Here is a 21,499-nt window from a genome sequence, read left to right as displayed (position 1 = left end):
TGATTACCTGAACAAGACACAGGGGTGTGAAGACAGAGCTGCCTTGATCAGGCCTACAGTTAATTTGATGCAAATTGCACTGAAGATTACTGTGTCACTAATTTAATCCAGTTTTAAAGGCAGCAGGTTGCTCAAGCACTCAGTCCCTTTCTTATTGACTAGAACTACTGAGCCATGAATGGTAACTTACAAATCTGCAGGTTATCTGCTCACACTTGCTCTGTGTGTTGCTGTTAGACAAAAGGCAGCAGATTCAGAGCTGCAGGTATTCTGGTTTGCGTATTTGCTGTTGCACAAATGACAGTTCTGATTAATATCTCTGGAAGTAGAAAATCCTTCATTTGGTAAGTGCAGTGGGGTGGGAGGGTATGGTTCACTAACTGACCTGGAAGGCCAATGGCATCCTGGGCTGAATCAAAAGATCCTGGCCAGTAGGTTGAGAGAGGTGATGCTGCCATTCTGCTCTGCTCTGGTGAGCCTGCAGCTGGAGTCCTGTGTCAAATTTTGGGCTCCCCAGTTCAAGAGAGACAGGGGGCTATTAGAGAGAGTCCCAAACAGGCTGCAAGGGTGATTGGGGGACTCGAATATCTCTGGTATGAAGAAAGACTGAGAGACTTGGGGCTGCTTAGACTGGAGAAGGCTGAGAGGGGATCTGATGAATGTCTATAAATATCTGAGGAGTGGGTGTCAGGATGAAGGTGCCAGGCTCCTTTTGGTGGTGCCCAGTGAAAGGACAAGAAGCAGCAAGTACCATCTGGAACACAGGAGTTTCCATCTCAAAACAAGACGACACTTCTTCATGGTAAGGGTGCTGGAGCCCTGGAGCAGGTTGCCCAGAGAGGTTGTGGAGTCTATTCTGAAGACATTCAAAACCCTCCTAGATGTGTTCCTGTGTGACCTGTCCTCAGTAATCCTGCTTTGGCCTGGGGGTTAGACTGGGTGATCTCTGGAGGTCCCTCCCAACCCCTACTATTCTTTGATTCTGAAATGGGTTATAAATGAGGGACTGTTCTGGCCACTAAAAACGATTAACAGCTTTAAGTTAGATGAATCCCTGAGAGGTGATAAACCCTTGAAAGAAATTGGGATACTAAGTAAATCCTGTCCTGAGTTTTTTCGCTTGGTTTTTTATCTTTTGCAGTGTTTGGTAACTGGTGGCTGAAATAAGATGACAGAAGTTGGAAGGAGTGTGTCTTCATTTGTATTCAAGACTTACATAGCAGAAAGGGAAAAAACTACATTTAGAGTGGGTTTGGGTTTGGTTTATGTTTTTGGTTGTTTTTTTTTTCTTCTGGGTTTTACCCAAGTGATGAGCATGAAAATGTTTTCCATTTCCTTCTCTATTCTGTTTCTTCCTGAAAACACAAAGTGCCTTAAAAAACAAAAACAAAAACACAAACCCAGCCCTTCAGTTGATTTCTGAGGATGCTGGCACACAGAATTTGTTTATACTGGACATAGATCAATTTAGAGAATAGAGTTATTTCCTTGATACAGGATTAGTGGAGTGGAAGGAGGTTGGATTTTTTCTTTGGATAATTTGGAGCTTCTTGAGCTTCCTGTAATAATCACTACACAAGCTGCATTCGAGACATTTTCACTTGCTTTATCAGCTAGGATACAGAATCCCTTGGCTTGCTTTATTGCTGGATCTTCCAAGACTGCTTTTGGCCTTTAATTTTCTTTGCCTTTCCCACAGTAATATTTTATGACTGCTATATGTCATAGCATCACTTTTGAAACCTATTCTCCCTCTTTTCACCTCTGTGTCTTCTACCTTCCTAGCATGTGAGTACCTAACCATACTTTTTTCATATATTTCCATGCTGCTCTGTCAGGTTTGGCACTCTTCGTTTCAGCCCTTTTCAAACACTCATTTCTGGTATTGATGTAACTTTCAGAGAAGACCCAGGCTTGCCTGGAAGACTATGCTGCCTTTCAGCAAAGTTGATCATATTATCACAGTAAATTAGAGGTTGGAAGGGATCTCCAGAGATCGTTGAGTCCAACCCCCTGTGAAAGTAGGATCACCCAGGTTAGTCTGCACAGGAATGCATCCAGGTGGGTTTTGAAGGTCTCCAGAGAAGGAGACTCCACATCCTCTCTGGGCAGCCTGCTCCAGTGCTCTGGTCACCCTCACTGTAAAGAAATTTCTCCTCATGTTGAGGTGAAATCTTCTATGTTCAAGTTTGAACCTGTTGTTCCTTGTCTTCTTACTATGCACCACTGAAAAGAACATCCAGGTGGGTTTAGAATGTGTCTAGAGAAGGAGACTCCACAGCCTCCCTGGGCAGTCTGTTGCAGTGATACTACTCTGAAGATAATGGCACTCTTTTAAAAACTGCCTCTGTGACTCCACTTCTAAAAGTAATATTTCTGAAAGTGATGTCTTAGAGGTATCAGATGGCACAGCTTGGCAAAAGCTGCTGCACCCAATTTAGATGTGCTGCTGCTGTTGCTGGTTTAGGAACTGACAGTGGTACCTGGCAGGTAGTTTTGTAGAATCATGGAATGGCTTTGGTTGGAAAAGACCTCTAAGATGATCAAGCCCAACCATTATCTATCTTGATGCAGTCTGGTGCTATGTCATGGCCCTCAGCACCACATCTTTGCCTCTTTGAAAAACCTCCAGGGGTGGGGATTCGAACACCACCCTGGGAAGCCTGTTCCAGTCTTTGAGAACCTTTTAGGGGAAGGAGTTTTTTCTAATTTCCAACCTAAACCTTGTCTGGCACAATTTGAAGCCATTTCCTCTTGTCCTGTCACTTGCCACTGACCACAAGACATTGCTTGTTTGTCATCATCTAAAATACTGGATGAAGGTTTTCTGAAAGGAGTTTCTGACCAGAGGCTATGAGGATAGGCTGATGGAGCTGGGGTTGTTCAGGATGCGGAAGAAAAGACTCCAAGGGCCCCTTAGAGCTGCCTTCCAATACCTGAAGGGATCCTACAGGAAGGCTGCTGAGGGACTTTTCATAAGGGTCTCTAGAGGCAGGACAAGGGGGGATGTTTTAGGGTGATGAAGAGTAGGGTTAGACTGGATCTTAGGAAGAAGTTCTTCAGATGCCTCCTCTATGGAGGTGTTCAAAGGCAGATTGGATGAGGCCTTGAGCAATGTGGTCTAGTTGAGAGGTGTGCCAGACCATGGCAGGGGCTTTGGAGTAGATGATCTGAGGGGTGATCTTAACAATGCTTAGGAATACCTAAAGATGGATGTCAGCAGGATGGGACCAGACTTCTTTCAGTGGTCCCCAGTGACACAACAAGAGGTAGCTGGCATAAAGTGGAACACAGGAAGTTCCTTCTAAACATGAGGAGGAACTTCTTTATGTAGAGCACTGGACTAGACTGCTCAGAGAAATGGTGGAGCCTTCATCGTTGGAGGCATTTAAAGCCTGTCTGGATGCACTCCTGTGCAATCTGTCTTAGGTGAACCTGGTCTGGTTATAGGGCTTGGACTAGATTGTCTCCAGAATTCCCTTCCAAACCCTGTCATTCTTCAGTCTGTGATCCTTGCATCTCTGATTAGTGTTAGAAAAGCATGTTAGTTACAGCTGTCCTGCAGTACCCCATGGGTCAGTAGATGTTGTCAGGGGTGTATCTAACAGACCCAAATCTGACAGCAGAAGCATCTTGCACACATTGTTCACACAAAAGAGATTGTCCAAAACCCTGCCAGACTAGAGGAACAGATGTATCTGTGTGACTGGGGAGTATGAATTACAATCAAGCGTAGACACCAAAGAAGAACCTGTGTGAGTCTGTGTATGTTGGCAGAAGTTCAAAGCCCAAGCTGACATTCTGGTTCCTGCTAAGTACCTCTGCAATATGGCAACTGGCAGCTGCAGCTCTTAGGAATTTGGTATCATACAGAATAATTCTGGTCTGGGTTTTAGGTTTGTTGGGTTTGGGTTTGTTTTATTTTTGGCTTTTTTTTTTTTTCTTTAGCACATAAGTTAAAACATCTGAGAGCACACATGTTTGTCTCAGGGACTTTCTCTACATCTGTGGGCTAAATGTTGCTATCACAGAACATCCAAGGGGAAGGGGACACTTCAGTGAAATGCTGTTCTTGGTGCCTGTATTTTGGAAAATAGAGAAAGTATCTGCCTTCTTTTCACAGGATACACGTGACTTTGAGATAAATGGAAAGTAACTTTTCATAAGGGTGGACAGAGACAGGACAAGGGGGAATGGCTGGAAGCTGAGGGAGACCAGGGTTAGACTGGGTCTTAGGGAGAGATTCTTCAATGTAAGGGTGGTGAGACTCTGGAATAGGCTGTCTGGGGAGGGTGTGAATGCCTCCTGCCTGGGAGTTTTTAAGGCCAGGTTGGATAAGGCCTTGAGCAACTCGGTCTAGTTGAGATTTGTCCCTCCCCATGGCAAGGTGGTTAATGGAGATCATCTCTGAGGTCCCTTCCAACCTAAGGCTTTCTGTGAATCTATTAGTGTGCCCTGTTTAGGGTAAATGCTGTTTTCCATTGCAATCCTCCTTTTGCCCAGGAGGGGAATGCAATGGAGAAGGCTGAAGTTTTGTTCACAGCAATTAAGCTTCTGTGAAACAGAGACTGCCCATTGTCTCCTGTTTTGTATGCCATTTTCACGCTCTTGGAAGCTAGGAAACAAGAACATGTTTGGGACAATGGCTTTGAGGTGGAAGAGGGGAGATTTAGACAGAGATTAGGAAGAAATTCTTTAGAGCAGGGGTGGTGAGGCACTGGAAGAACAGGTTGCCCAAGGAGGTTGTGGATGCCCCTTCCTGGAGGTGGTGAAGGCCAGGTCTTGAGTAACCTGGTCTAGCAGAAGGTGTCCCTGCCCATGGCAGAGGGGTTGGAACTGGATGATCGTTAAGGTTCTTTCAACCCAAACCATTCTATACATCAGTGATTCAAGGATTCTGTGATACTTTACTTCCCTTGGAGGTAAGTGTTTGGAAAAAACAGGAGGACTTCTCAGGAACTCTCCATCTGGGAATATGTAGAAGATGAATTATACAGTGTGAGTGAACATTTTACGTGTAAATTTATGCCATATGTTTAAAATCTGGCTGTAGATGTGGGTTTAAAATATTTAGTCCAAGGACTTAGCCAATACTTCTCCCTTTCTTTTCTTACTAAGTCAGTAGTTCCTTGATTACCAAGCAGTGCTGCATCCTTGCAGATTTGGAAAGCAAAGATCATCAATATTCTTGATGGCCTTTCATGTGGCCTTGGAGTCACATCTCCCTGGGCTTCTGTTTATGCTGACATCTCTGTCTGGGAATGTCTGCTGGTAGCTGTAATAGTTAGACCTACTGTGGTTCGGTAGGAGATAAGGGAGGACAAATAGGGATGAGTTAACAGCCTTTTTTTTTTTTTTTTTTTGCACTACACACATAAGTTTTGACAAAGTTCCATAGGTGAAAGTATTCAGGAAGAAATTAGGCAACCGTGGTGGCAAAGACAGAGTTGTTCCATAGATTCATAGAATGGATTAGGTTGGAAGGGACCTTCAAGATCATTTATTTCCCACTCCCCTGCCATGGGCAGGGACACCTTCTACTAGACCAGGTTGCTCAAGGCCCTCATCCAACCTGGCCCTGAACATCTGTGGAATGGATTGTCCAGAGAGGTTGTGGATGTCTCCTCCTTGGAGATGTTCAATGGCAGGGTGGTTGGATTAGATGATTTCTAAGGTCCAGCCTAAGCCATTCTGTGATTCTGTGGTCTTCAGGGATAGGGCATCCACAGCCTTCTTGGGAAACCTGTTGCAGTGTCTCACCACCCTCGTTGTCAAGAATCTTTTCCTAATCTCTAGTCTGTCTTAGGGAGAACAGAGGCACAGATACCCACCTAGTGAAAATCAGCAGAGCAGATCCATTGATTTTCAATGGAAGCATGATCATTTCAACCTCAAGTTATATATTTATTAACATTGATGTAAAACAAAACACTAAGTAGAGACCATACATACTGGCTGTACTAGAAAAGATTTGAAGATTACTAGGAAGACTTGTTGAGAGGTGTCCCTGCCCATGGCAGGGAGGTTGGAGTGGATGACCTCTAAGGTCCCTTCCAGCCTGAGCCATTCTATGATATGATTGTCAGATCTTATTTTTCCCTTTTTATATCTCAACAGCAGATGGCTCAAAATCATTCTGCAGCTCCCTATTATATCCATGGAATGGTTTTCCTCATGAATTCACTCTGGCAATATCCCAGTTTGTCACCAAAAAATGGTCTGACTGGTCCTGTGTTTTAAGTATGTGACCTGAACTTTGTGGTACAAGCTTTAGTGTCACTTCTATCAACTCAGAAGTGCTCAGTTCCTCTTGACTGGTATCTGTAGCCTCTCCAGAGTTACCAATAGGTACAGTTTTGTCATCTGCAGATTGCATTGTGTGGTCCACATTTTATACTGAGATCACTGAAGAAAATACTGAATAAGATTGATCCTGGAACTAATCTCAAGTACACTCTTAGTATTTTCACCCTGGTAGTTTTCCTGTGGGAAAACCACTGATTTTCCTTACATACCTCAGAGGTAGCTCCCAGGGCATATTCCAGTGCAGCTTCAGAAATTACCACGATATTCATCTTGCTAACCTAGTGCAGGAAACAGAATTTAATTCATTATACTTGCTTGTCAAGTAAATGTAGATCTTTCAGTTACTCAACTAGCTAGCATCCAGCTGGATCTGCCTGACCTACTATCTCAGAAGGATTTTTAGTTTTCAAATACAGGTAACAGAGTGGAGAACTCTGAGGACCAGCACATGGTATAGTTAACATGTTGGCAGGTCTAAATGTGACCACTAATGGCTGCGTCATCTGAGTGAATGATTCACCATGAAGCTAAAGGCACCTTAATGAAGTAGAAGTAGTAGGGAGAACATGACCTTAACACATTAGCTAGCTGGCATGCTGGGAGGATGGGCACCTGGAGTGTGACCTAAATCAAGCAGCCCTCCTGTTCAGAAGCTTGTCAATAGGTAGAGAAGCAGACATAGAATCATGGAGTGCTAGGGGTTGGAAGGGACCTCCAGGGATCATCGAGTCCAACCACCCTGGCCAAAGTAGGATCACCTAGGGCAGGTCACACAGGAATGCATCCAGGCACATTTTGAGGATCTCCAAAGAAAGAGACTCCATAACCTCTCTGGGCAGCCTGTTCCAGGGCTGCAGCACCCTCACAATAAAAAGGTTTTCCTCATGTTGAGAGGGAATTTCCTGTGACTCAGTTCATGTCCATTGCCCTTCAGATAGTTTTAGACATTGATAAGGTCCCCTCTCAGCCCTCTCTTCTCCAGACTCAATAGCCCCAGGTCTGTCAGTCTTTCCTCATAAAAGAGATATTCTAGCCCCTTCATCATCCTTGTAATATTCTGTTGAACTCTCCAGTAGTTTCCTGTCCCTTTTGAACTGTGGAGCCCAGAACTGGACACAATATCCCAGGTGTGGTCTAAGTAGGGCTGAGTAGAGGGTGAGAAGAGCCTCCCTTGACACGTGAGACAGTGGTCTCTCCATGAGAGAGGTGAGACAGGAAGTAGAAGAGGAAAAATTCCCTGTTCAGTCCTATCCCTTGATGACTTTTCTATTCAGGTCTTCACTGTATAATTTCTACACTCCACAGTAAATCAATGATTTGCTACGTGGCGTCATAGCAAATGCTTTACTGGAATCCAGATAAATTAGATATACTTAATTTCCTTTATCTAGAAAATCATTTAACTTATCAAATACAGCTATTAAATTAATCTAACATGATTTGGGACATTTTTGCATTTTATCTCATTTTCCAACCACTTCCACATCTTTAATTCTTTTGAATTTATTCTAAAGCACTCTTTATGGCTAAGGTCAGAATCAATAGAGTGGATGATTATTTTTTTTCCCTTCTCATGTAAAAATATTACAGTTTTTATTCTTTAATGCAAGAACCAACAGGCCCTGTTGGTTTTTATTCTTTAATGCAAGAAGCAGCAGGCCCTGTTGGGCAGCTGTATTTTAAAGAAGCCTGGCTTGTTATTTTTAAGTTCTGGGACAAAGTTCATCTTCCTCACTTTCTGACCCCACAAATTCATAAATAAACATGCATGTTGCTTTCTTCTGAGATGTGGATATCTACCTGCATGGTTTGAAATAAGAAAAGATGAGATGTATATTGGATGTTAGGAACAAGTTCTACACCGTGAGGGTGGTGGAACACTGGAACGGGTTGCACAGGGAGGTAGTTGAAGCCCCATCTCTGGAGATACTCAAGGTCAAGCTCAACAAGGCTCTGAGCAATCTGATCTAGTGGAGGCTGTCCCTGTTGAGTTCAGGGGCATTGGACTGGATGACCTTTGGAGTTCCCTTCTAACCCAAACCATTCTGTGATTTTCATAGAGACATTCTTGGCAATTAAACGTATCTCCTCCCTTGAATCATCATCAACATTGCTATGGACTGTCTCCCCTTTATTTCTCTTTTGTTTTATAGCACTTAAGACCCTCCTGGGTTTAAATTTATTTTGCTTTGTTTGAAAAGGACTTACATTTATTCTACTTTCTATGAAAAGGATCTTTGAGCTTGAGTTTTGGCAACTTTACTTGAATATTTATTTCTGCTGCTAATTCTCAAAGTCACTTCTTTCTCTCCTGAGCCTGTCCAGGGTTTTAACCTCCTATAATACAGTCTATTGTAGTGTACTTATTCATCCTAGTAGGTCTGCCCTTGTATATTTTTAATCTTGCAGGTTAAAGTCCAAATATTTATGTATTTATGTGTGTATATATATATATATATATATGTATATATATACACACACATAACAAGGCCAGGTTGGATGAGGTCTTGAGCAGCCAGGTCTAGTTGAGGGGCATCCCTGCCTATAGCAGGGAGTTTAGAGTAGATGATCTCTGAGACCCCTTCCAACCTTAGCCATTCTATGATTCTATTTTTAAATACTATCCCTTAAAACATTTCCAAGTGTCCTTCTTGGCTTAGTCCAACCCCTCTGACTGATTACACAGTCTGGTTTCCTTTACTTTATCCAATTCTGTTCTTTAGAAGTCAAGAATTTGATTTACAGGTTCATTTTCAGTCATCCTTCCTTGTATTAATGAGAACCAACTCATGATCACCCAATCCAAGAAATGTTTTCCCCAATTAAATTTTCTGTGCTATTTTTGTTATTTATCTAAAACAAAGCTAAATAAAGCGCTTTTGTTTGTTTATATGTTTCAGCTGGACAAAATTTTAAATGAGTATTATTGAATGCTGATATCTCCCAGTGTTCATACAATTATGTTCAGTTATGAATAAAAAAGGCATTATAGCAGTGTGTAAAATGATGGCATAGAGAATTAAAAATAAGAAAAGGAAATCTGTGCAACTCACTTCAGCAAGTTCTCCAGAGTATAGTCAGATGCAGGAAAGTAATTTAGCAAGAATCAAAATAGATTAAAAATTCATCTTGGTTACCGAGCCACAAACCAGCATTTAAGTGATGGATGTAACTAGGTCAGCATGCTGCTTTACCTTGGCAAATATGTAATTGCACAACTTATTTCTTCCATCTTTTTTTTTCTGATTCATGCAGCTCTGACTACCCTTTGGTTATGATTAAATGTATTTTTCAGCTTGTATCTAGGTCTCACTTTCAGCATAATGTTATTGTTCACGTGACAGATTGATGCTAACAAAAATGGTGATTTATTTGCCCATTCTCTCTCTCTGTTATAGCTTAGCTGAAGTCAATGAAATCTTTTTCCTTTTCCTCTCCCTCTCTCTCCCTCTCTCTCCCTCTCTCTCCCTCTCTCTCCCTCTCTCTCCCTCTCTCTCCCTCTCTCTCCCTCTCTCTCCCTCTCTCTCCCTCTCTCTCCCTCTCTCTCCCTCTCTCTCCCTCTCTCTCCCTCTCTCTCCCTCTCTCTCCCTCTCTCTCCCTCTCTCTCCCTCTCTCTTCCTTTTTTTTTCTTTTCTTTTCTTTTTTTTTTTTTTCCCCAAATCGCTGGTGCCCTTTGAGATTATGAAATTGTTCTATGCTGCTGTCATCTTTAAATAAAGAGCCTAGGTGATACCCAAACAAGACACTACAGTAAGTCTATTTTCAAAAAGGGGTTTCAGTAAAGTTTCCCAAATCAGCTTTTTTAATTTGACAGCTTATCAGGCTTTTCTGTCAGATAATGCTATCTAATAATGCTTCTCCAACTCTGCAGGCAGATTTTCTTTTATTTTTTCCCCCTTTTTATTTTTAATCTTGGATATCCTGGTGAAATACAAAGGCTCATCCCTTCTTAGACTTGATAGATCCTGTAATTAAATTCAGATCTTGATAAAATGTGTGGCACGATTGTCATCGCTTGATCATAAAAGGTATAACACCTTCCAGTTAAATATGATAAGGTGGCACAATGTAGCTATAGTTTAGGAGGAGGAAGAAAATGTCAAATGAGAAGTGATTCAGAAAAAGGCATTCTAAAATCCTGAAGAAACATCTGTCAGCTCTTTCTGTGTCCCGTGGCAAAGGCTGGTGCCCATACCTTCCTAGTGTGATTAGTCACTGGGTGATATGGAAATGTCATTCTTGAAGAAGACCCCAAGCTGTGGGGATTCAAGTTAGAGGAAGGAAGTGGGAGTGAAAGTAGATCTCAGAATGACACACAGTAAATCTGTCATAGCCAGTCCCATTCACCTCTCTTCAGGAAGTCCAGTAGGTATTAAGTCCCAGTAAAAGTCAGGTTGCAAAAGGTGAAATATTGCCAATAGACAGGGAGCCTTTTGCACACTTTTGTTTGGTTTGTGGTACATTTTGCATGTAAGTTGGGCTTTCAGAATTTATTCAGTGGATTAAGGTAAGTTCGAAATGTGTTGTTGGTTAGAAATTAATCAAATTCTTTATCAAGGAATATTAGCTGCTCAGTAGCTTCTTTAACAACACAATGCTGATATTTGTGGTAGAATCAGTGTCTTAAAAGATATCTGTCATTCTTCTTTTCACTCCCAATAGCAGGGCCACGTTGTCAATACAAAGGTTTGAACACCAGATTTCATAGATTCATAGAATGGGTCAGGTTGGAAAGGACCTCTAGAGATGATCTAGACCAACCCCCCTGCCAGAGCAGGATCATCGAAGGCAGTCTGTACAGGAACACATCCAGACAGGTCTTGAAAGTCTCCAGAGAAGGAGACTCCACAGCCTCTCTGGGCAGCCTGCTCCAGCACTCCATCACCCTCACCACAACGTTTCTCCTCGTGTTGAGGTGGAACCTCCTGTGTTCCAGCTTGTACCTGTTGTTTCTTATCCAGTCACTAGGCACCACCAAAAAGAGCCTGGCACCTTCATCCTGACACCCACTCCTCAGATATTTATAGACGTTGATCAGATCAGCCTTCTCCTCTCCAGACTAAACAGCCCCAGGTCTCTCAGTCTTTCCTTATAGCAGAGATATTCCAGTCCCTTCAATATCCTCATAGCTCTCCCTTGAACTTCCTCCAGCAGTTCTATGTCCTTCTTGAACTGGAGAGCCCAGAACTGAACTCAACATTCCAGGTGTGGTCTAATCATCCTTGCAACTTTTTATTGGACTCTCTCCTTCATTTCTCTGTCCTTTCCAGCCTGCCTTCTAGTGACTGCCTCTTTCAAGATTACATAGCACTTGATGTAGCATGTCACTCACTAAGCCAAACCAATATCCACTGACTTCAGCAAAATTACTTTTGTGTAACCTTTAAGTTGATATGATTTTGACCCTGCCCCTCACTTTAGATGCCCTATTTGCTGGCTGTATAAGTACGTTTGCTTTGACACTGGTATTAGTGCTCCCAGTAGTGGATACAGCATGCAAGAGAGGAATATAATAGTGTGCTTCTGCCATGTGTTCCTTATGCAAGGCCCTTGGTTTCCATTAGCTTCTGGAGCAGCCCTGAGGTCTGTCTGAAATGGGAGCCTTTCTCAGGACAAAACAAATCAATGCAGTGTTGAGCCTTCCAACCAGAGAATCTATCATATGGAAACCAAAATGAATTTTTCTGCAGTGCTGATGTGTTTGAGGTGCTCACAGAAGATAAGGCTTGGGGTTTGTTTTTTAGTTATCTGGGGCATGTTTGTTCCTGTGTCCCCAGAGATATTTCACTGGTCTGGTGAGGTGTAACAGCAGAATCCTACTTTATGTCTTCAGGATAGCAACTTTCATTAAACTAATTCAGAAGCAGTCTCTGTAATTCATACTGCAGCCAGGGAAGTGGCAGCCTGTTCTGCCCTAGAATATATTTTCACAGAATCACAGAATTGTCAGGGTTATGGGCAGAGACACCTCACACTAGATCAGGTTGCTCAAAGCTGCATCCAGCCTGGCCTTAAAAACCTCCAGGGATGGGGCATCCACCACCTTCCTGGGCAACTGGTTCCAGTGTCTCACCACCCTCATGGTTCCGAACTTCTTCCTAACATCTAATTTAAATCTCCCATTCTCTAGCTTGGATCCATTCCCCCTGACACCCTAAAAAGTCCCTCACCAGCTTTCCTGTAGGCCTCCTTCAGATACTGGAAGGCCACAATAAGGTGGTCTCAGAGCCTTTTCTCCGAACTGAACAACCCCAACTCTCTCAGCCTGTCCTCATAGGAGAAGTGCTCCAGCCCTCTCATCAGCCTTGTGGCCCCTGTCTGGACCTTTGTACAGAAAGGCACACTGGTTTTATTGCTGCAGCCTGGTGAGCTTCACAGGAGTCAGATCCTGTAGTATGCATCATGTAGAATCAATTTGAAGCAGAAAGTGAACTTTGCACGGGTGTCCCTGCCCTTGGCATGGAGGTTGGAACTGCATGATCTTTAAGGACCCTTCCAACCTAAACCATTCTATGTATCTATGAATACCAGAAGCACAAACCACCGTGAACGACATCCTAATTTCAATCCCTAACAAGCCAAAATTAAGTGAATTAAAGGCACCAAAATTAGGCTTTTACAAATGGGTTTAATTGAGAAGTGAATGGCTTATTTTCCTCAGCGGACTATTTCTGAGGAGTGAAGTGACCTTTTCTGATATAGCACTGAATTTAGCAGACATTTAGTGGAGAATGAAAGAGACCCTGCATGAAAAGAAGCATAGCCTGAAGGTTGTCAGAGGTGATTCTGACACTCTCCTCTGCTCTGCTTGGACCTCATCTGCAGTGATGTGTCCACCTATGGGGCCTCCAACACGGGAGTCATTCACCTGCTGGAGGAGGTCCACAGGAAGGCCACAAAGATGGTCAGAGGGCTGGAGCACCTTTCCTGCAAAGACAGGATGAAAGAATTGGGGTTGTTCAGCCTGGAGAAGAGAAGGCTCCAGGGAGATCTTAGAGCTGCACTTCAGTGTCTGAAAGGGACTTACACGAAGGTTGGAGAGGGACTGTTTAGAAGGGCCTGTGGTGATAGGGTGAGGGGCAGTGGTTTGAAACTGGAGCAGGGGAGATTTAGGTTGGACATCAGGAGGAAGTTCTGCATAATGAGAGTGGTGAAATACTGGAACAGGTTGCCCAGGGATGTGGTTGAGACTCTATCCCTGGAGACATTCAAGATCAGCCTTGATGTGTCCCTGGGCATCCTGATCTAGTTGGAGGTGTCCCTGCTGACTGCAGGGAGGTTGGACAAGATGACCTTGGAGGGTCCCTTAGATGTGCCAGTCGTATTGCCTTAAACTCTGATTGCAAAAGAGCAAAAAGAGAATACTGGAATTATTACCCCAACTCTAGTGTATCATTTCTCTTTCTCAGCTTTGGATATTTATGCATCCATATTCCTGCTAGCTAGGAAAATGATGATTAGTTAGCTGCCTGCTTAGCCATTCTGTCTGATATCTCACAGTTTGTTGCATGTATTTTTTCCAGTGGCTGACTTTAGTTAAAGAGCATTCTATGGACTAAAGCTGAGGAGAGCTTTTTCAGCTGAGCTGGAGAGATGAGCCATGTTGCAAGAGTCTGTCAGAAATAATCTGCTGTCTCTATGCTTTCCTTATCTGCCATTGCTCTGTGGGTGTGAGCACCATGGGTGTTCTGTGCAGAAAACAAAATGGGATGGTACCCCAGTCTGTGTCAGAAACATGTTTCAGCTTTAGTGATGGTTAGAATCCATCTTGGCAGCTAGATGTACTTGAATCTTAATTGGATTGACTTCAGCCTTTGCCATGAAAGTTTGTTTGTACGTTTTAGTGTTCAACTTTGGAAGCAGTGGCAAATCCATGCACATATAAATATAAAGCCCTTTCAGGTACTGGGAGGCCCCTCTAAGGTCTCCTCAGAGTCTTCTCTTCTCCAGGCTGAACAGACCCAACTCTCCCAGCCTGTCCCCATAGGGGAGGTTTTCCAGCCCTCTGATCATCTTTGTGTCCTCCTCTGGACAAGCTCCAGCAGTTCCATGTCCTTCTTGTGCTGGGAATCCCAGAACTGGGCACAGTGCTCCAGGTGAGGGTCTCACGATAGAGTTAGAGGGGGGAGAATTACTTCCTCTTCCCATTCTCTCAGTTCCATGGACATACTTCCATGGGTGACAGTGGCAGTGGATTGGTGGAATGATGTAGTCCTTCCTCCTTAAATTCATGAATTTTGTCTTGAATATATTCCTATTAAGCTGGAATGCATTAATGTTTTATTAGCAAGCCATCTGCACATTGTAGCTGTTAGTGTATTATCTGCTTCCAATTGGATGTTTATTTAATAATTCATCATTCTCAGTACCATCATTTAAACATAAAAATAATTTAAATAGCATACTGCATTATAGTTTAATGATGCATTAGTGCTTCATGTTAGAGGAGCTACCAGAATTCATAAATCCAGAAAGATGATAATATCCTTACCTAATTTCTGCAACAGAGTGGGTTTCAGTATGCTTTTAAAAGGTCAAGTGGTATCCTGAGAGAAAGTGGATGTCTAGCTTTTGCCAGCAGAGGTATTTTCTTTCAAAAGTTGTTCTTTCCCCCCATTCAACATTTCAGAAGGTGTTTCAAAGTAGAATTCAAGTCTACTTTTAGGATATTGCAGTAGCAAAATTATTTTTGTAAAATAAAATGAGTGTCCTGTGTTGGGCTCCCCAGGTCAAGAGAGACAGGGATCTGCTGGAGAGAGTCTAAGGGAGAACCACAAGGATAATTAGAGGACTTGAGCATCTCCCCTATGAAGAGAGACTGAGAGCCCTGGGGCTGTTTAGTCTGGAGAAGTGAAGGCTGAGAGGGGATCTGAGCAATGTCTATAAATACCTGAGGGGTGGTGTCAAGTAGATGGGGCCAATCTCTTTTCAGTGGAGTGCAGTAGTAAGACAAGAAACAACAGGTTTGAGCTTGAACATAGAAGATGTCACCTCAACATGAGGAGGAACCTCTTTACAGTGAAGGTGACAGAGCACTGGAACAGGCTGCCCAGAGAGGTGGTGGAGTCTCCTTCCCTGGACACATTCAAAACCCACCTGGATGCATCCCTGTGCAGACTACCCTGGGTGATCCTTCTTTGGCAGGGGGGTTGAACCTGATGATCGCTGGAGGTCCCTTCCAACCTCTAATGTTCTGTGATACTGTAGTTAAACATATTGATGATGGAGTAGTGATTTCCTTGCAAATTCATATACACTTAAATAGTTCAATATTCTTTTTCATTCTGGTGTTGTAATTCAGATTAACCAAAAATCAAGTAAATGAATTTATAACCACGTAGACTCATAGATCTAGACTAGATACTTGGAAAAAGATTTTCCCAGGGAGCGTAGTGAGACATGGAACAGGTTGCCCAGGGAGGTGGTGGAAGCCCCCTCCCTGGAGGTGTTCAAGGCCAGGTTGGATAAAGCCTTGAGCAACCTGGGCTGGTGGAAGGTGTCCCTGCCCATAGCAGGGGGTTGGAACTAGACGATCATTAAGGTCCCTTGCAACCCAAACCATTCTATGAATCCAGGACAATACTTAGCTAATTGGTAAAACTTCGCAGAGTGTATTTCATGAATTGTTTTAGTGATGTGCTACCTATCACAGATCAACTGGAAAATATTATCCAAACGTTTTGAATATGTGGTATTAGGGAATCAGATTATTTCACCTTTTAACATATAAAACGAAATCACTGCTGGGAGCCTACCCACAGCCATTATGCTATTGAGTGGTGGACTGCTCATTATATTGCTGCAATCCTAAAGCACTGCTCTGCTTTCATCTCAGTGAGCATCTGCTTCTATTATTTACAGTTTCTGTTTCTCTGTCTTGCCAAAAGCATTAAAAAAAACCCCAAAACCCTCTCTATGTACAAGTTTAAACCTTTCCATTTGAAATAGATTATTCTTTTATAGTGAAATGTCTGCAAGGCATAAATACACAAACTGAAATGTCACTTTTAGACAGAACTGAAAGTCTGGAGCTTGCTTTGGCCAAGGGCTAGGGTTGGGGTTTTTTGCTGCATTGCTGACACAGAACAGATTTTGATCTCTTAAATGCCATTTTCTATCTGTATGGCTGTTTTTGGTTTCTTCTGCTTGGCAAAGGCTCCTCCAAACACTGATCTCACTTTTGTGGTTTCTATTGGCTTGTGTACCATCTTGCACATCTCCATGAGAATGAGCTTCAGCAGATGTAGGGAGTATGGTAAAGCACCACTAGTGCAGGACTTTGTGGCATAGTGATGGTTAAATCTAACATTTTCCTGTTTCCTGGGAGAACATGAAATCAGCATTCTTCACATTTGCAGTTGCACTCAAGTTAGCTGCTTATGTGCTGTTGATGAGGGTTAATGCTGATTGCCTTGGATTTCTCTCTCTCTGTTTTGTTGTTTGTTTTTTTTTTTCATGTCTCTGGTTGTGTAATGAGCACAAAATTATCCTCACTGCCCCCTTGCATTGCCTCCAAACAGTCTGCTAAAGCTTTGGTGATTACAGCCAAAGGCCAAGCTCTTATTTTGTCTTATAAATCACATAACCAAGAGCAAAATTTAACCCCAGAAGATTTTTTTGGTTTTGTTTTTCAATTGTTTCAAAGAGCTTTTCATGTTGCAAATGGTTCAGAAATATCATAAGGAAAAAAATACAGAGAATTTCCCAAAGCCTTTCACTGCCTACAATAAAATGCACTGACATCAGCGATGACCTTTTGACAGTTTGTCCTATTCCATCCTCAGAACTTGCAGTGTGATTAAACTTAATTAGGAGGCTTGTACATAGCTAATAAGCTCTCTCTTACTGATGGCTTCTACCTGAATACTAGATACTCCCAGGGTTACAGACCAATAGACATTTAAAATAAGAGCTGAGCACAGTATTTTCTCTTTGCCATTGTTCATTTATATAATGTGAGTGTTATTGCTCTCAAGAGACATTCTGTATGGCAGCTCTTTGCTAACATGAAATGAAGATCGTCCAGATTGCTACCTGAATGAAAGTCAGGATGTCATATTCAGTAGTTACTATCTCAGACCTAGCTAATTTTAGATCCAGTAAGGTTGAAATATTCTCCACTTTCCAGCTGGTGAAAACCTATTGAATGAGAAACTTCTTGCAGTCAACTCAGGGTTAAATTTCTATAGGAAAAGGAACCTTAAATGCTGTGACATTATGATGCCAAAAGAGTTCAGAGGCCTTTTACCTTGGAGAACTGCAAAATGTCATTCTGAGAGTGATGTGGGGCATGGTACTGTACTTACAACAATTCATTCTTTATGCTTTAATCTTCCTCTTTAATGATTTCTATCAATTTTCCTGCCTATTTTAGCAGCAGCCATACCATATTAGCTCCTTAAATGCTGCCCAGGCAGCACAAAGGATCTTTTTCAAACTCCTGATAACAAAATACGACCTTTAATTTATCCGACAAATCCTTTGTTTTCTTATCTCCTCCTCCTTGCTTTTCATCTTCTCTTGCTTGCTTTTGGTACAGCACAGCAATATCTCAAAGTAAGCAATCTGACACTGTGCAAACTGAGACTTATAATGCATGGTAGTGAGGAAGTGAGAGTCGGGAAGAGCACACTCTTCCTTTAATTACTGATTAATCAATCCAGTGAAAAATAATCAAACCCAAACCAGGGTGGAAGGCAGTCGGTTTGAAGTGAAAGTTCAGCTCTCACTGAGATTCACAGATTGCACTGGGTTGGAAGGGACCCCCAAAGATCTTCCTGTCCAAGTTCTCTGCACTCAGCAGGGACACCTCCAACTAGATCAGGTTGCCCAGGGACACAGCAAGGCTGATCATGAATGTATCCAGGGATGGGTCCTCGACCACATCCCTGGGCAACCTGTTCCAGTGTTTCAGCACTCCTACTGTGCAGAACTTCCTCCTGATGACAAACCTTAATCTGCCCTGCTCGAGTTTCAAACCATTGCCCCTCATCCTGTCACTACAAACCCTTCTAAACAGTCCCTCTAAGCTTTCCTGTAGGTCCCCTTCAGATACAAAAATGCAGCTCTAAGATGTCCCCAGAGCCTTCTCTTGTGCAGGCTGAACAGCCCCAATTCTTCCACCCTGTCTTCATAAGAGAGGTTCTGCAGCACTCTGATCATGTTTGTGCTCTCCTCTGGACCCACTCCAGCAGGTCCATGTCTCTCTTGTGTTGGGGGCCCCAGAGCTGGACACATCACTGCAGGTGAGGTCTCAGCAGAGCAGAGGGGCAGAATCCCTTCTCTCCATCTCTGGCCACACTGCTTTTGATTCAGCCCAGGCTGCCGTTGGCCTTCTGGGCTGCCAGTGCCCATGGCTGCCTCATGTCCAGCTTCTCATCCACCAAGTCCTTTTATGTGGGACTGCTCAGTTTTTAGTCAGAGAAAGACGTAAAAATATGGTTTAGTTTTGTTAATACTCAAGCATGAAAGGAGGAGTTTGCAGGTGACCACAGTGTGTTTTGGTAGAGCCTGTGGTATCAGTGGAATGGGAGTCAACTTGCACATCTTTCAGTAAGTCTAGCAGTTGGATTCTTTTGTAAGACAGTCTAAGGTTGGCTGCTGAGTACAAGATGATTGTGGGTTACAAGAAGGCTATTCATAAAGGCAATAGGCAGGATAAGATAATTAGATGTGCTGCAGAATGTTTAGGAACCAAGTTTGGAAGGAGCAAGAGTTATTAGAGGTCCACAGCAGCATATGAAGTAAGGTTATGCCCTAGTACACCCTGCTCATCATGTGTGGAAAGTCTGGGCACATATTCTGGGTCTGCATGCATGCAAGTAGGGACCCCTGGCCTGAATGATCTCTCTAAGGGGTCTTTGGTCAAAGAGAGCAATGGAGACATAGCCACTAAATTCCTTAAATGCCAGTTAAAGCTGGAATCTTAGTACAGCTCTGGAGAATGTCTGTGTTTGAATATTTCAAGCACACTTCATTTTTCATCTATTGGATCATTAACATAATTTACATTGTACTGAGATGACACTGAAAGCATCCATTGATGGCCAAGGCATGCAGCCAGTGTGAACACACCAGCAGGATAGAATTATCTGCAAGTTGTGTATAGAAGTTTGGGCTTGCAATTGAGAAGGCTTAAAATACCACTCCCTCTTTTGTTGGGAATAGACAATCTGCACATGCAAAACCCTAGAATCAGCGAACGCCCTGGGTTGGAAGGGACCTCTAGAGAACATCTCATCCGACCCCCCTGCAGTGAGCAGGGTATCTCCAACTGGATCAGGTTGTTGAGAGCCTCATCAAGCCTGACCTTGAATGTCTGCAGGATGGGGCCTGCCTCACTTCCCTGGGCAACCCAGGTGTTCCACCACCCTCTAGACCACAGTCTCAGCATCTCCAGTTTATTCTGAGTTAATACACATTGGTATACTCAAGTGCACGTGCACAGGAATAGCAAGGAGGCCTACGAGGAAGCTGGGGAGGGGCTTTTTAGGGTGTCAGGTAGTGATAGGACCAGGGGGAATGGAACAAAAATGGACATGGGCAGATTCAGATTGGATGTTAGGAAGAAATTCTTCACCATGAAGGTGGTGAGACACTGGAACAGGTTGCCCAGGGAGGTGATGGAAGCCTCATCCCTGGAGGTTTTTGCAGCCAGGCTGGATGTGGCTGTGAGCAACCTGCTCTAGTGTGATGTGTCCCTGCCCATGGCAGGGGGTTGGAACTGGATGATCCTTGAGGTCCCTTCCAACCCTGACAATTATGTGATTCTACGATTTGAAGGGACTTCAGTGTGGCCATTCCCATGACTCTGCTTCCATTTCACAGCCTGGCCCCTACATCAGAGAGCTGCTGTGGCTTCCCTTCCTCAGGCTGACACTTCAATCTCCTTGCATCCCTAACTGCGTCTGGAGGGTCTCTGCCATCCTCTTACAGATACGAGGGGTCTCGTGATTCAGAAAAAGTGGTGTCAAGATTGTGATGAGCAAAACTAGGGAGGGAGAGGTTGTTTATAAATGGAGATGGACCTCGGTTTCCACACTTTGCTAGTTGTTTCCCTACCAGATCACTCAGACTACCAAGGTGAATTTGTATTCTGTTAAAGGGTTTGCTTCAAAGAAAATATTCTCCAGCCTAGATTGCTCTTCACAGACTCTCGATTTTCAACCTCCTTACTTATTCTCTTTCAAGGATGCTGCTATTTCACATCAATAACTGACACCTTTATTTCAGAGAACAAAATAGAATTACACTCCTGCACTGACAATATAATAAATCAGGAGGGATAAAATACATATTAGTGAAGTTCATATAGTTGGTTTGTCCTAGCTGACCTATAGATAGAAAGGTATGATTAAAGTTGGAGTTGTTTGGGTTGGGAATTTTTTTGCTTGCTTTTTTTTTTTTTTTTTTTTTTTTTTTTTTTTTTTTTTTGACTGCTTCTTCTCAATCTTGCCACAAGATTTAGCTCTAACTCAAAGATTTGACCTTTGCTGCTTCTCTCTGCTTACCTTGATTCTTTGGAATTATTGTTATTCCCTTGAAGCCTTTCTGCCCAGACAGAATTAACACTGTGTTGTGACAAAATATGATCTCTTTGGCAGAAGAATGAAGGCATCCAGAATTCAATTAGGGTAGACAATGTCACTGTGCACATCCCCAGTGAATAATTCCTACCTAATTTTTTTCAATCAAAGAAATCTCAGCCATATAACCAGGAAGAGTCACGCTGGATAGTCACATAGCTGTCTAAAATTAAAGTTTAGGCATATTACTTGTTTTGTTTGAGGGTGTTTTTTTTATGAATTATGGTTCAAAAACATGCCTGCAAGAGCACTTAATCTTTCAGATGGGGAGCAGGAATAAAATCTGCAAGCCACAAGTTTATTTGTTCAGCCTGCAAAAGAAGAGGCTCTGGGGAGACCTAATAGCAGCCTTCCAATACCTGAAGGGGGCTACAAGAAGAAAGGAGTGAGACATTTTACAAAGGCCTGCAGTGATAGGGCAAGGGGCAATGGCTTCAAGTTAGAGAAGAGCAGATTTAGATTGGATGTTAAGAACAAGTTCAGCACCATGAGGGTAGTGGAAGACTGCATCAGGTTGCCTGGGGATGTGATTGGGGCCCCATGCCTGGAGATATTGAAGTTGAGGCTCAACAGGTCTCTGGGCAGTGTGATCTAGTTGGGGATGTCCC

At 43.0% G+C, this 21,499-nt stretch overlaps 1 protein-coding gene across 20 annotated transcripts in view; it reads left to right on the top strand.

Annotated features, from left to right (window-relative positions):
* Positions 1-21,499, top strand: part of NRXN1 (neurexin 1) — a 767,737-nt gene that overhangs the window by 633,704 nt on the left and 112,534 nt on the right. The window lies entirely within an intron of this gene.

The sequence above is a fragment of the Indicator indicator genome, chromosome 2 (assembly GCF_027791375.1).
Source record: "Indicator indicator isolate 239-I01 chromosome 2, UM_Iind_1.1, whole genome shotgun sequence".
In the NCBI taxonomy this organism is placed as follows: Eukaryota; Metazoa; Chordata; class Aves; order Piciformes; family Indicatoridae; genus Indicator; species Indicator indicator.
The sequence above is the reverse complement of the archived record's forward strand: the minus strand, read 5'-3'. Positions and strand labels throughout refer to the sequence as shown.